This window comes from Panulirus ornatus, chromosome 6 (genome assembly GCF_036320965.1).
Source record: "Panulirus ornatus isolate Po-2019 chromosome 6, ASM3632096v1, whole genome shotgun sequence".
NCBI lineage: Eukaryota > Metazoa > Arthropoda > Malacostraca > Decapoda > Palinuridae > Panulirus > Panulirus ornatus.
Window position 1 is genome coordinate 53,116,431 of NC_092229.1, and position 17,816 is coordinate 53,134,246.

At 42.8% G+C, this 17,816-nt stretch overlaps 1 protein-coding gene across 1 annotated transcript in view; it reads right to left on the bottom strand.

Moving 5' to 3' along the window:
• The window catches only part of LOC139749232 (neural cell adhesion molecule 2-like), a 64,151-nt gene extending 51,370 nt beyond the window's left edge, over positions 1-12,781 (bottom strand). The window contains exons 1-2 of the mRNA XM_071662945.1: positions 12,767-12,781; positions 8,592-9,116 (exon numbers count right to left, since the gene is read on the bottom strand). The gene's annotated coding sequence lies outside the window, so the exon portion shown is untranslated. The remainder of the gene's footprint in view (positions 1-8,591; positions 9,117-12,766) is intronic.
• Between the last annotated feature and the right edge of the window lie 5,035 nt (positions 12,782-17,816).

Consider the following 17,816-nt stretch of genomic DNA (forward strand, 5'->3'; position numbering starts at 1 on the left):
CGCTGCCTCGCTTCACGAGATGATGGCCAGTGGCAGCGCTGCATCAGCTCGGGTTAACCTCCCTCGGGCCAGAGCCTGGGACACAGAGTGACCAATTAGTGGGTGGGAGCGACTGAGACGCGTACGTAATGAGCTGGTTTCCTGTTGTGTCAACAACGATAGTTAGAAAGATAAACGTGGTAATACAATTGCCACGAAGACTACTTCATGACTTCAACAATAGTTACTTGAAGTCTTCATGTTCTAGCCTTTTACAGACCAAATAAGGTCGTTAAAGCTGTTCTAAAAGCCCAGTCAGAACATTTATTTTGTGATATTGTCACAGCAATCTCTTTACTCTAGAGAGAGGCATAGTACATGTCCTTTCTCTAATAGTATAGTTTGCTCTGTAGCGAAGGAGCCATTCCATTTATTGCCGTCCACACACACACTCCTTTGGCAGGATACTTGAAGATAAAGTCTGTCTCTTCATCAGATAGATATCTAACAGCTTTCATCTTATCGTAAATGATTTACCATCCGAGTGTTATTTACATACAAGGAAAAATAAAGGAAACATGAGCAGGAACGGAATATTGGGTCCTCACGAGACTGTTGTGATCATGGTCAAGATAGGACACACAGAGGTAAGTGTGGAGAGGGTAGAGCGGACTGTCCATCATACGTGGTTTGTGAGGCCAGGAGGACTCAGTGTAGGACTGACTGTACAGTTCTGTCTTGATCTTGGTTATGACAGCATGAGAGTTACTGTATCATGACCACAGCAGTACCGTCCCTTCCTGCTTCTGCCACCACCACAGCTGCTGGTGTGAAAGGTCATGACCAGAGCAGTGCCGTCCCTTCCCACACCCTCCACCACAGCTGCTGATGTGAAGGCTCATGACCACAGGAGAGCTGACCCCTCCCACACCCTCCACCACACAACACCTCACCATCAGGTGGGTGAGCTACAGAGCAGCAGGGACGAGTGTGAGAGCCAAGTCCAGAGTATTCCTCTGCTACTGGACACTAACCCCCGTCGACCACACCATCATCTACAATGGTCCTCCTACTTCCTGATCTATTATGGTCTTTATCCCTGATTCCCTGAATGTAGAATGCTGAGTGGGATTACAGTAAGGTTGGTCTCTCTCTCTCTCTCTCTCTCTCTCTCTCTCTCTCTCTCTCTCTCTCTCTCTCTCTCTCTCTCTCTCTCTCTCTCTCTCTCTCTCTCTCTCTCTCTCTCTCTCTCTCTCTCTCTCTCCTCAGAGGGCAGGTGTGGAGGGGAACGTGGGGGAGGGGGTCAGTATAGGTGGGAAGTAGGCAGCTGGGATCAGTTACCTTATGCTCTATTGATTATTGATTACACTCGATAAATTACTGCTTGTAGAGCTCCTGCTCCACCACACCAAGTGGATGGTAATGAATATCGCCAGGAATATACTCACAGGGTTTGCATACCAGCTTCTGTGTTGAAATATTTTTAGCTTATTTTTGAAGCTTTATATTCAATGTTGATGTGTAAGTGTCCGTGGATATTCCCCCTGGAGTTTTCTCCGTTTTATAAAAGAAATATTAATAAAATCACCTGAGGATCTATATCACTATATCAACGACAGATTCACAGACAAACGATAGATCACATACACACACACACACACACACACACACACACACACACACACACACACACACACACACACACACACTGAACTAGTTGCACTAATTCAATACTTTTATATCTTTATTATATAAGTATAGTGATTCAGTTTTTTATACTAACATATCTTCATTTCATATTTAGCAAAGAGGACAATTATTATTGTCGGCAAGACAAGATAACAGTATCTCTAAATTTTCTGAGATGAATAGGATCCGGGAGATAAATCTCATATATTCAAATATTCCTCAACTACAACACTCGAATATTCCATATTCTCCACCACGGGAACACGATAAAGTGATAGTGTAGCCGTTGGCAGTCCTGACAATGACGCATTCATAGGCCGCCCGCGAGCTCACAAGTTCGAATCTTGGTTGCGGCAGATGGTCCACAGCCAAACCAGCTGTTCATTAACCTCTTCGCTTCGGTCGACAAAATGGATACCTTGCTCAGGCTTGGGTGTATACACATATACACATAACGTTAATAGGATGGCCTTGATGAGGGCCTCAGCTGCCCGTGCCGTCTCAACTAACATAAAAAAAAATGATTCCAACACAATGACCTGGAGGAGAGTCTGGCACGTTACCAGAAATCAGCGTCTAGTGTTGTGTTGGGATGTGTGTGTGGCGGCGTCTTGATGATGACAGTGGTAGCGACTGTGTCTTAGAAAGGTTGTTTGTTTATCAGTGGAGAAAGGTGGGAGAGCCAACATACATACATACATACATACATACATACATGGTCTGTCTTACAGGCTCCTAGTCTATAGGTCGACATGTAGTTGAGCCAATACATACATACATACGTAAGGTATATACGTACGTACAGTATAAATCACAATAGATTAATGATTTGTATGATGAGTATATCATGCGTATAAATATGTTTCGTGAGAGAAAGAAAAAATTAAGAAAGAAATCCCATACGAAATTTATTAAGAGTCAGGTTAAATGTCAAGTCTTCACATACAAGTGTCGTACCGTCGTGTTCAAGTATCGCACCGTCGTGCTCAAGTATCGTGCTGCCGTGTTCAAGTATCGCACCGTCGTGTTCAAGTGTCGTACCGTCGTGTTCAAGTATCGTGCTGCCGTGTTCAAATGTCGCACCGTCGTGTTCAAGCATCGCACCGTCGTGCTCAAGTATCGTGCTGCCGTGTTCAAATGTCGCACCGTCGTGTTCATAGGGTCAGAGATATGTCACTTGCAAGATGGCATGAAAAAAAAATCACTACGCCATATATCCAACATTCAATAAATCCATTTACTTCACCGAATTCCAACGCCGGTAAAAAAAAAAAAAAGAGTCAACTTGCCACCTACTACAGGTCAGAGGTCCCACCAAACAAGCGAGGCCAAGGAGTGACCCCTCGGCCGCCACTCTATCATCTATTGAATCTATCGAGCGACGTGACCACCGAGCGAACCTCTGGGAGTACCTGGGCGGTAAGGTTTGAAACCCACTAGCGCGGCCACAGCAGTTGGACTATAATGGCACTAGTTTTCCTGCACTGTCTTGCTCCTACACCCATGACACACAGCTCCTTGATTATAGTCCTGCCTTACTACTTGTGCTCACAGTATGAAATGAGGACGATCTAAATCACATTTTTATGTGCGGTTTTACAGCACGAAATGAGGGGAAAAAAGGTCCCTTTGACTACTTTCCAGTTGGTCACGTGAGTCATGTGTATTCCTATAGTCAAAAAATAGTTCTGGTATGAGAATGTATGTTTGCCAGTCAGTGACCAGCCACAATGAGTACCCCCCAGTCGGTCGATACAGAGTCCTTGGGTTTCAAAGGCGACAGAAGCAGTGTGTTATTGAGCACCCCCACAAACATACCGTTTTCTGCTCCTTTGAAAGCATAGTAGGATGATGGTGAATGGGGCTATGATGGTGTAGGTCGTTCGACTTTTACGACTCTTGAGCACCACGGTACGGCCCTTAAGCACGAGGTTTGACTCTTGAGGACGACGGAACGACCTTGAGCACAAATATGACTCGAGTACGACGTGGCGAGCCTTAAGTACGAATGGACACCGTTGACCACGAAGTGTGACCCTTCAGCACCACAGTACGACCCTTCAGCACGAGAACACGACCTATGAAAACGATGTGTGTCCTTTTGATCACTACGGTAGATCCCTGGACAGTGCAAGCCTTGGGGTACCGTGGCCTATTGTTTGTAAGCCTGAGCTGTAAAGGGTCAGGTCAAAGTTCGCTCCCTCGTAATCCACCATCCTACCGTACAACAACCATCCTACCAGGTCTCACTCTTCCACCATCCTACCGTACAACAACCATCCTACCAGGTCTCACTCTTCCACCATCCTACCGTACAACAACCATCCTACCAGGTCTCACTCTTCCACCATCCTACCGTACAACAACCATCCTACCAGGTCTCACTCTTCCACCATCCTACCGTACAACAACCATCCTACCAGGTCTCACTCTTCCACCATCCTACCGTACAACAACCATCCTACCAGGTCTCACTCTTCCACCATCCTACCGTACAACAACCATCCTACCAGGTCTCACTCTTCCACCATCCTACCGTACAACAACCATCCTACCAGGTCTCACTCTTCCACCATCCTACCGTACAACAACCATCCTACCAGGTCTCACTCTTCCACCATCCTACCGTACAACAACCATCCTACCAGGTCTCACTCTTCCACCATCCTACCGTACAACAACCATCCTACCAGGTCTCACTCTTCCACCATCCTACCGTACAACAACCATCCTACCAGGTCTCACTCTTCCACCATCCTACCGTACAACAACCATCCTACCAGGTCTCACTCTTCCACCATCCTACCGTACAACAACCATCCTACCAGGTCTCACTCTTCCACCATCCTACCGTACAACAACCATCCTACCAGGTCTCACTCTTCCACCATCCTACCGTACAACAACCATCCTACCAGGTCTCACTCTTCCACCATCCTACCGTACAACAACCATCCTACCAGGTCTCACTCTTCCACCATCCTACCGTACAACAACCATCCTACCAGGTCTCACTCTTCCACCATCCTACCGTACAACAACCATCCTACCAGGTCTCACTCTTCCACCATCCTACCGTACAACAACCATCCTACCAGGTCTCACTCTTCCACCATCCTACCGTACAACAACCATCCTACCAGGTCTCACTCTTCCACCATCCTACCGTACAACAACCATCCTACCAGGTCTCACTCTTCCACCATCCTACCGTACAACAACCATCCTACCAGGTCTCACTCTTCCACCATCCTACCGTACAACAACCATCCTACCAGGTCTCACTCTTCCACCATCCTACCGTACAACAACCATCCTACCAGGTCTCACTCTTCCACCATCCTACCGTACAACAACCATCCTACCAGGTCTCACTCTTCCACCATCCTACCGTACAACAACCATCCTACCAGGTCTCACTCTTCCACCATCCTACCGTACAACAACCATCCTACCAGGTCTCACTCTTCCACCATCCTACCGTACAACAACCATCCTACCAGGTCTCACTCTTCCACCATCCTACCGTACAACAACCATCCTACCAGGTCTCACTCTTCCACCATCCTACCGTACAACAACCATCCTACCAGGTCTCACTCTTCCACCATCCTACCGTACAACAACCATCCTACCAGGTCTCACTCTTCCACCATCCTACCGTACAACAACCATCCTACCAGGTCTCACTCTTCCACCATCCTACCGTACAACAACCATCCTACCAGGTCTCACTCTTCCACCATCCTACCGTACAACAACCATCCTACCAGGTCTCACTCTTCCACCATCCTACCGTACAACAACCATCCTACCAGGTCTCACTCTTCCACCATCCTACCGTACAACAACCATCCTACCAGGTCTCACTCTTCCACCATCCTACCGTACAACAACCATCCTACCAGGTCTCACTCTTCCACCATCCTACCGTACAACAACCATCCTACCAGGTCTCACTCTTCCACCATCCTACCGTACAACAACCATCCTACCAGGTCTCACTCTTCCACCATCCTACCGTACAACAACCATCCTACCAGGTCTCACTCTTCCACCATCCTACCGTACAACAACCATCCTACCAGGTCTCACTCTTCCACCATCCTACCGTACAACAACCATCCTACCAGGTCTCACTCTTCCACCATCCTACCGTACAACAACCATCCTACCAGGTCTCACTCTTCCACCATCCTACCGTACAACAACCATCCTACCAGGTCTCACTCTTCCACCATCCTACCGTACAACAACCATCCTACCAGGTCTCACTCTTCCACCATCCTACCGTACAACAACCATCCTACCAGGTCTCACTCTTCCACCATCCTACCGTACAACAACCATCCTACCAGGTCTCACTCTTCCACCATCCTACCGTACAACAACCATCCTACCAGGTCTCACTCTTCCACCATCCTACCGTACAACAACCATCCTACCAGGTCTCACTCTTCCACCATCCTACCGTACAACAACCATCCTACCAGGTCTCACTCTTCCACCATCCTACCGTACAACAACCATCCTACCAGGTCTCACTCTTCCACCATCCTACCGTACAACAACCATCCTACCAGGTCTCACTCTTCCACCATCCTACCGTACAACAACCATCCTACCAGGTCTCACTCTTCCACCATCCTACCGTACAACAACCATCCTACCAGGTCTCACTCTTCCACCATCCTACCGTACAACAACCATCCTACCAGGTCTCACTCTTCCACCATCCTACCGTACAACAACCATCCTACCAGGTCTCACTCTTCCACCATCCTACCGTACAACAACCATCCTACCAGGTCTCACTCTTCCACCATCCTACCGTACAACAACCATCCTACCAGGTCTCACTCTTCCACCATCCTACCGTACAACAACCATCCTACCAGGTCTCACTCTTCCACCATCCTACCGTACAACAACCATCCTACCAGGTCTCACTCTTCCACCATCCTACCGTACAACAACCATCCTACCAGGTCTCACTCTTCCACCATCCTACCGTACAACAACCATCCTACCAGGTCTCACTCTTCCACCATCCTACCGTACAACAACCATCCTACCAGGTCTCACTCTTCCACCATCCTACCGTACAACAACCATCCTACCAGGTCTCACTCTTCCACCATCCTACCGTACAACAACCATCCTACCAGGTCTCACTCTTCCACCATCCTACCGTACAACAACCATCCTACCAGGTCTCACTCTTCCACCATCCTACCGTACAACAACCATCCTACCAGGTCTCACTCTTCCACCATCCTACCGTACAACAACCATCCTACCAGGTCTCACTCTTCCACCATCCTACCGTACAACAACCATCCTACCAGGTCTCACTCTTCCACCATCCTACCGTACAACAACCAGCCTACCAGGTCCTACTGCTCCACCATCCTACCATACAACAACCATCCTACCAGGTCTCACTCTTCCACCATCCTACCGTACAACAATCATCCTACCAGGTCTCACTCTTCCACCATCCTACCGTACAACAACCATCCTACCAGGTCTCACTCTTCCACCATCCTACCGTACAACAACCATCCTACCAGGTCTCACTCTTCCACCATCCTACCGTACAACAGCCAGCTTACCAGGGACCAGTTCTCTAGCTCCCTCCCTTACAACATGCAATGCACATAACCCGAGTTCTACAACTCCCAACCCTGCAGCACACTACACACGTATCCCACAAGGCATGTTAACATTCACCCTTATACCAAAGGTTATGAAAGTAGCTCTAGGCGAACTAGGTGTATGAAGCTCAGCTGACAGTCCCATTGGCTTAGTAATCTTCGTCTTTCCTTCTCTCTGCAACTGCAGTTTTTTCTTTTTTCTCTAAAATGTGTCTTTCGTCCCTTTTGTCTATATACTCCGGTAGACCTTGGGGTGTGTGGATGTTCCGATGCTGTTTCTCGTTAGTTTAGGGAAGACATGATAAGTAGATAGTTCAGCAGTTAAGCTAGGAATTGTTCATTGTGTGCTGTACGGTATGGCTGAAGGATCCTTTAGTGCACCGAGTCTCTATGGGAGCCAAGAATGTTCTCTGCCACTGTTCATTGTTTGTACGGTTCTCAAGGTCTCGTTTATGTCCTCCAGTCTGTTTGAAGTTTATCTTCTACTATATCATACCTCGTCTTGGGTTTCTCTTGGGTATGTTCCAACTAGTGAAAGGATGCAGAGTAAAAAGCCTTGGATGATCGGGCTTTAACATGCAGGAGGTTGTGAGGTGTTCATGGAACTGAGTGCATTGGAACGATATGGGGCGACTCTCTGTCAATGGGCCGGACTTGGGTATATGAAGCAGCCAAGGACAACCATGGAAGGGTGTGTGGTGTCTGATTGTGGATAGTTGGTTTTGATTCGTTGCGATAACCTCTTGAATCAGCAAGCCTGATCCAGCGATCAATTTACCCAAAAACTGTGTATGTTCTTGACCGTCACCCTGTTCAAGAGTTGGTATTTGTGACAGAACCTCTGTATGATTCCCACCGAATAATACGCTAGAAACGCCTTCGTCGGGAGCATTATTGCTTCACAAAAACCTGGACTCACTGAAATCAAAGATTGCTGGTTTGAAGCTTTAAAACTTCGAACCCTCGAATCTCTCAAGGTTAGAAAAGAAAATCTATGACAGATGTGAATAGTCTGACATTCTTATATTACAGAAGAATTTCACAGAGAAATTCTTCAGATTTGAATCACTCACACAAACGAAATAGAATATATGGAAATAGATCAAGAAAACAAATCAGGATAGAAAAAAAAAGGATATGACAAAGCAACTCATGCTGAACACAGGACGTCACACATATAAGGAATTTTTCTATTAAGAAAACATGGATCAAGAATATGATGATACTCGTAATGAAACTAATGATCACCTACGAAAGCTTACTTACCGTTGTATTGACCACAGCTTCCAGTGTCCACAGAGAAAGGTTGAGGTAGCGGTGATGTGCAGGGTGGCTGGGTCACTGATCACCACATTTGCGAGGAGCTACCGACCATACAGAGTTGTGAGGCTCGTCACTGTCTCGAGCTGTCAGTTGTCACTGGCGGGTACCCACACACCAAGCACTGGCACTGAGGTGTTGGGGAGCTGGTCACTGCCCCCAGAAGACCAGTGCTCGGTACCCGGGGCCGCTAGCAAGCACTGTGAGAAGGTACTGGGGATAAATTCCCTTGTTTTCCTCTTGAGTCACTGGCATAGGTGCCTTGGGTCTCTGAGGTGTAAGGATAGCCACCTTCTCAGTAGCCAACAATGTCAGAACTGACGAAGGCCCAACAGCAGTAGAAGTAGTAGACACAAGGCCAAAGGCATTAACGAAGTCTACTCAGGGTATACTATTATCTACTACCTTCGAGCAGCTTAGTTTACATATCTATTATTTCCAGGGTTCTTGTGACTATTTCTGAATGAAATCCTGAGGGTTAGATAAATGTCATCCTATGGATATGTTACTCCTTGTATGTTTACACACACACACACACACACACACACACACACACACACACACACACACACACACACACACACACACAGGACTAGTTTCTATGAAAGACTCTTGGTGTTACCCAGAACCCTTCTGAAGGCTCCTGCAGCCCAAGGTTGTGCTATTTCCATCCGGAGGGAAATGTGGACTCCATACACCGAGAAGTTCTTTGACGAGAGCGTACTCCAGGTGACACACCCGCGCCAAAGGTGACTTTCCGGTCCAGTCGGCGGAATCCGGAAGCACCGCTTTGAGCCATCAAAGTCCGCTTTTCATAGCGTGTATGTACTGCAGGTGAAACACGGGCTGGTGATACCGTCAGGTTTGTTTAGCAACAAACCCCATTGTTTAAAAGGTGCCTGGGGAAGACCCCTGGGAACTGGGTTGAGCCTAAGGAAGACCTGATAATATATATATATATATATATATATATATATATATATATATATATATATATATATATATATATATATATATATATATATATATATATATACATAGAACCGCTTCATCATTTTTTTCGTTGAATATTTTGATGAGTGTAGGTTAGTTAAATTTTCAACGCAGCTGTCTGTGTTCAACGAGGTTTTTATTCGCTACCTGTCAAAAATGTAATCCCGTTGGCTAGCAACATTGGGACCTTATCGATACATTCATGTCCTCCTGCCAGGTCTGCGACCTCCTCACAGAGGGAAGTCCTCTTTAACCTTTCCTAAAACGTTGTTATTCATCCTTGATAATTATTAGCTTCACTACGACATTTAGATCGGGTTGATGTTGGACTCATATCTTAGTGGAAGACTCTTATCATAAGAAGACTCTCTATCTAAAGTCTTATCTGCTTGTCCTTGAGCATATATTCCCAAGTTCCCTCGCCTCATTAGAATGCATTAGCTTACGCCTCTAGATCAACCGGATTTGGGAGGATTTGCGTCATGGGAAAAATGTCACACGGGTTAGTGTCAGGGAATATTTCAATAAATGTCAAATGACCCGAAATATCTCTACGATTTTACGAATTAAAATCCAGTGTTTTTCCGATTTTGGAGCAGAGGTATTATGAATATATATATATATATATATATATATATATATATATATATATATATATATATATATATATATATATATATATATATATATATATATATATATATATATATATATGTATGTATATACCCATAACACACACACACCAGGAGGTTATTTATAACGAACCTCTTAGATTTCTATGAGAGAGTGAGCCGTCTTAGAAAGTAAGAAAGGTTGGGTAGATTGTGTTTATCTCGACTACCAGAAAGCATTTGACACTACTCCGCAAGGGACGCTGATTAAGAAAATGGAATGCCAGGCAGGAGTAAGGGGGAGACTCCTCCGATGGATAAGACAGTAAGTTAGTGGAAGCTAACGAAAGACACAAGTCAGAGGAGCCTTCTCCAAATGGATCGAGGTCATCAGTGGAGTACCACAGGGCCCTGTTTTGTGACCGTCACTCTTCTTGATCTATATGAATGATTTGTCTTAAGGTATGGAGTCTCACTTGAAGTTGTATCAGATGATGGGAACTTCATAAGGGTGGTGAAAAAGAGGAGGATTGTATCAGCTTAAAAGGGGACCTAAACAGACGGTCTTATATATATATATGTATATATATATATATATATATATATATATATATATATATATATATATATATATATATATATATATATATATATATATATATTTCCCAAGCTTCATCACCAGGAGCCAGTTTGCCAACAACGCTTTACAAAATAAATCGGTTTATTCTGACAATTTACTTGGGACAGGAGACGATTTGTAAACAATTCATAAAATGAAAAGGATTAATCAAATTTTGTGTTGAAATAAACAATTTCCACGAATGTTTTCATAATACAATTACAGATAGTGTACGATGTCCCAGTGTAATGACGAAAAAATTCTCTTAAGGCATTCTAGTTAATTCATCCTCTATTTTCTAATACTATACTTAAAGTTAGTGTACATAAGTGAAGCAACTAAATTATTCTACGAAATCCAGTTTGGTTGCTGAAAATGTCTAAGGCACAAGATATTTCACAAAATGAATGTATTTGAAAAGTGGATATTTATCAAATGAATTACATTCACTTATAAGATAATTCGAATTAGGAAAAGATCATAAACGAACATAACAGAAAATTTGCAGATGCTATTAGTACACTGATGTGAATATGTATCTCATCTTACTCTGTATAAATCTATTAAGGTTTTGGTAACATTTGATGGTCGATGGTCGTTTGGGCTGTTTAATGATAGTTAAGAAATCATTATATATAAGTTTTTTCTGTCAAGTTTTGCATCTGTTTCAGGAATTAAAGATAACTGTAACTAAGGCAGTTGTTATGAGCAGCGAACTATGGAAATTAGATCACCTAATTAATTACTCATTATTCTAATTCTAAGAAATCAAAGATGCTAACTGTAAATTGGAAAATTATACACTTAAATGAGAATCGATTATACACTGATTGATAATCTATTATCACACTTACGGAGAATTTATTCATGATGGTTCACACATCATCAAAAGAAATTCAGTTCTGTTGGAAAACAGATTATCATGATATCCAGACATACCCATGCATCGTTTTCCAAAATGTTATCCATCGTAATTCATATATATTAAAAAAAGTCATTGGGATTTTGCCGCTTTTATAGAGACTATAATTTGGTAATAAACTGGCGGCCTTGGAAGTGTTAAGTGCTGCCTGCAGCTTTATCAAGTCTTGTTGTCTTCTGGATGTTGAAAGGGATACTATGAAATGTCATCTGTCTCAGAAATAACATGAATGCCTGTTGGAATATATATATATATATATATATATATATATATATATATATATATATATATATATATATATATATATATATATGATGCTGGTGTAAATCAACACTGTTACCTTATAATGTTTTTGGTTACCTTACGGTATAAACTTAAAAGAATTCTTTGAATTATAAGAAATGTTGTATAGTGTATATCTGTAAACATCTAACGTAATTTGTCCGTTATGATCATTGAACAAATATGAACTGGTCACAATCATCTGGATACAGAAAAATACATAACAAAATATTATACCTGGACTTTGTTTAACTTCTGAACAATTCTATCTACTTCAGGGAACTGCAAGAGTTATAGAACTTGGGATTGCTATAATGCTTTGCAGTCAGAAGGTCATCAGCTCTATAACTGGTTTGGTTGTACTGCCAAGTGTATCAACACCAAGAAAATACGTGCTGACCTTCAGTTTAATTGGTTAGGTCGAGATATGGAAAAATGAAATGGGCCAAGAGGGATCTGTTGAATTGTTTAGACATGATAAAAAAGAAAAGAAATTATATATACATACATATGTGTGTATATATATATATATATATATATATATATATATATATATATATATATATATATATATATATATATATATATATATATATATATTTATATATATCTGTGTGTTTGTGTGTGTGTGTGTGTGTGTGTGTGTGTGTGTGTGTGTGTGTGTCATCATAAGGTTATCAATTTATCATTCTACCTTTCAACCATGATTTTCGATGACTGGGAGCAACAAAATCACCACTACTAACTCTCAGGTAAGTTTTCAAGCCGGCTTCAGTATCACGACAACCTCGAACATTTCACTCCCCTTAAAACCTCACAGATTCAGTGCACGTATGTCCGGCACACGTCATTTAACATCAACTTACATCAGTTCAAATGGTGAGCGAAAGATAAGGTTACGTCATCACGACTCATAGTTTTTTTTCTGAGTTGGTGTGAGCCCATCATTGTGGTTCGCACACACACGCGAAGTCCAAGAGGGACTGGAGTGACCGAGGAACGCGCGACACACACACACACACTCACACACACCCTCACTGCACCAGCGAGAGACCGTCACTGCCTCCACCAGCAACACACACACTCTCCTCCCGTCCACCGCTCCGTTCGTACCAACGGCGCATGCGCATCACCTCCTGAACTCTGGTGTTCATCTGCCGCTCTCTCCCTCCCTCTCTAACTCCTCCTGTCGTGTGCACAACTCGGGATTATCAAGCCCTATGGCACGACGGCCATTAAATGTCAGTCATCAGAGCCTAGCATCCGATGGGCTTTGCCCGTCGATTACTTCGGCTTGCGTCAAGTGAGGCGGGTTATTGACGACGACGACGGCAGCAGCTGCTGCTGCTGGTGTGCCTGCCGCTGCACCGTGGGTTGTGTGGAGAAGCTGTACCACCTCCTCCTGCCTGCGGCTCCGCTTCCCCTTTGGCCTCTGTACCGTTATCACACTTCCCTCTCCCTACTCCTCCTCCTCCTCCTCCTCCTCCTCCTCCTTCTGCTCTTCTTCCTCCCCTTCATCATTCTCCTCCTCTTCTTCTTCTTCTTCCTACTCCTCCTCCTCCTCCTTCTCCACTTTCTGCTCTCTCCATTACCGCTTTTGCATTATTCTTCACTTCTTCTTCTTCTTCTTCTTCTTCTTCTTCTTATTCTTCTTCTTCTTCTTCTTCTTCTTCTTCTTCTTCTTCTTCTTCTTCCTCTTCTTCTTCTTCTTCTCCTGTTCACAGGCACTCCACGCGTTCTCAGGGGCGGCCGGCCAAGGCCACCTGCCGACAGGTTTGATCACAATACACCACTCAAGCGGAAAGCATCTCTCCTGTTATCTGTTGACGAAGGGGAAGAGGACCTCCCTGACTGATGCAGCTGTTCCTCGGTGGCCAACCTGAGCATCAGGGTGGTTTGAACAAACCCTCAAGTGAGTCAAGAAGAGTTTAGGCGAACCCTCACCAGAGACAAGAGGAGTTTCAATGAACCTCCAGGATAGTTATGGGGCGTTTCAATGAACCCTAAGACGAATATGGAAAGTCAGTAGTGGCAAGAACGTCTCGTTAAACCTCTAGAAGGGTTTACATGAAGGATGTTATGACATAGCTTCAAACGACTCTTACACATAGAAGTCTTGTGTTCCTGCTGAGAGAGTGGGATGATTATGCATACAGGGAGGTGGACTCTTGTGCACGCATGAGTTCGAGTCTTAGGCCCGTCATTCGACCCACAGTCTACCCAGCTGATCATACTGCCTTTGAGGTTGATCAATAGACTGTGCACCTGGTTTATATATATATATATATATATATATATATATATATATATATATATATATATATATATATATATATATATATATATATATATATATATATATATATATATATATATATATATATATATATATATATATATATATATATAGGAACAAAGAAACAGAAAAAGATAAGTTGTGAGACTTTTCGTAAATTACAACTTGAGAGCAAATAACAAGAAGTTAAGTTAGAAACAATGTGGAGCGAGAGAAGGTTATGGTGAGGTGATTTCAGGTTACCCAGGTGACCAAGGCCCCATCTGACCTAACCCATCAACCTGAGTTCATGTCGGCAGAAACTGTGATGAAACGGGATTCATAACAAAATATTGTAGAAGAAAGATTGGATCTATAATGGTGGAAAATATTTCCCCATTTGATATTGTTTACGTGGTGCTTTATATCAGTTCCAACACTATATATATGATAGCTGATACGTGTTAATAACTCTCTACATGTATGGCCGATAGAAAAATTATCACAACCTTCATGAGGATTCTTATAAACGCTGCCAGACACACCATTCATGACGCTGTCGAATCATTTCTTAATGTGTTGGACCAACACGCAAACAATTGATGTTCAAGTGGTTTTTCACATATTTCATCAGCATCAAAAACATTATTTTATCCTGAGTTTCTGTGGGATAAAAGTGAGGAAAGATGAGACACTTCGTTCACCACATCCCAGGTTTGGTTCTATGCCATACGTGTCGGTGTCTATTGGGGGACCTGCGTGAACAGATCATTTTGGCTAGATGTTGACCCCACTAGCCTCCTGGGATGCAACCTATGCTCTAATGTTTTTTTTTTCCTACTCCAAATCGAGTCCATTGTAATTCAGGAAATTCCCGAAATCAATTTGCTGGCGAATGGTCACTTGTGAAGTTTTCTCGACTACACGAAGACCATTAATGCCCTTCCTATTTTACGGTCCATCGCTGGACATGTGATGTCTAGTGTTTGCTCCGAGATCTTTATATCCAGAATGTCTGCAGGAAACTACTGGCAAACTTAGTTCAATGATATAATCTCGCTCTAATTATCAAACTACTACATATTATCTACTTCTTATTATCTACATCTTATCATCAAACTACTAACACGAGCTGGATAGTTTTATGCATTCAAAGAATACAGATATAGGTAGGTACGTGAATAATAAAGAGATGAATGTAGGAAAGGAACATCCAAATGTACAAAGCGTATGTGTTCAGCATGCATGAATGCAGATCCACAAGACATCCTACACCCAACAACATAAGCCCTGAGGGTGGCTAATCTACCATGAGTGCATCAATTCACTCTCTGCATCATACAAGTGTTTCCATATTCTCTTGGGATCTGTTTTCCAATCTCTCGTGTGCAGTGCAAACTGCAGACGAGATGCTTCAGGCACACACTTCAGAGCATTGTAAACCATCAGCAGGAGGAAGGAAGCGATCACCCACTCTCTGAGGAGCCCACTTCCTGGGGTTCCTGCGGGAGGTTCCTCCACTTACTGTGACTCCTGAAGGAGGTTCTCCACTCATGTGCCTGTGGGTTTCATCGGTGAGGTCATCCGCTTCTGAAGAACACCAAGAATCGGGATCTAACAGGCGATTCTACACTCCTGAAGGGCTTCCCTGCTCGAGGTCTGAGTCGTACACAGCTCTTTCCTTCTAGTTGGGTTTCGGTAAGGTGTTTTGTATAACGTATAGAACCTCTTCCTGCTATATATATTTACATATATATATATATATATATATATATATATATATATATATGTATATGCAAATGTACACGAATGCATATATATGTGTATTTGTCTCAGAGAGACAGACAAATAGACACACAAACAGACAGAAAGACAGACAGACTCACAGTTGTGCTCAAGGGTTTGACTAGGCGTAAACAGGGACTTGGATCTAACTTCATGGCAGTCACCACTACAGACGGGCGCTCACTTCCTATTGCTTTGAAAATCAGGAACAAGCACTGAAAGCATTCCTTCTACGAGGGCCTTACCATGCTGAGAAGTGCTGTAGATGCTTGCGCTCGTATGTGCTTGTGGAATGAATAATGTCTGGTTAATGAACATATACAAGTATATGAGAACAATCTCATTATTCTGGTCACTGATGGTCGAGAGGGAAAAGTGAGGGTTGTAGGTACTGTAGGCAGTGACGAAATATTGAGGGGTTGTAAGTGTCTTATATACTCACATCCTTAATGATATCTTCACATTTCCCAGTTCTGATATCTTCAGATTTATCACGTCTGATATCTCCCACACTCACCACACCTGATATCTTCACATATCCCAGGTCTACGATAATGATTACCATTACCGACTTCTCATCAAGGATTCACATCTAATGAGAAAGTAATGACGAAAATTTTCTTATTGAATAATCGATTCGTGGAATGGAGTAGGATAGAAAATCACCTCATTAAACCCGCTAGTAGACGTACCTCGTTAGTGAGTCAAAATGAAAACCGTAAGGTCATTATCCTTTGAATATATATATATATATATATATATATATATATATATATATATATATATATATATATATATATATATATATATATATATATATATATATATATATATATATATATATATATATATATATATATATATATATATATTGCAACCGGAGATAATTACACAAAGGTAATGGATTTTTCGACAGGAAATCCATTTCTACCTTTTTTTCCGCTTGTGAACAAATGAATGACAAGATAAAAGAACACTGAAGAACCATTGAATAATGAATGCATTGAACAGATCAGATAAATGGTATGCTCTATTCATCACGTCAATTAAAGCTATAGTTTATCAGCAGACCATATATGCTCGAGGCCAAAAAGCAATATATATATTTTTTATACTTATTTTATTTTGCTTTGTCGCTGTCTCCCGCGTTTGCGAGGTAGCGCAAGGAAACAGACGAAAGAAATGGCCCAACCCACCCCCATACACATGTATATACATACACGTCCACACACGCAAATATACATACATAAACATCTCAATGTACACATATATATACACACACAGACACATACATATATACACATGCACACAATTCGCACTGTCTGCCTTTATTCATTCCCATCGCCACCTCGCCAAACATGGAATAACAACCACCTCCCCCCTCATGTGTGCGAGGTAGCACTAGGAAAAGACAACAAAGGCCCCATTCGTTCACACTCAGTCTTTAGCTGTCATGCAATAATGCCCGAAACCACAGCTCCCTTTCCACATCCAGGCCCCACACAACTTTCCATGGTTTACCCCAGACGCTTCACATGCCCTGATTCAATCCACTGACAGCACGTCGACCCCGGTATACCACATCGATCCAATTCACTCTATTCCTTGCCCGCCTTTCACCCTCCTGCATGTTCAGGCCCCGATCACACAAAATCTTTTTCACTCCATCTTTCCACCTCCAATT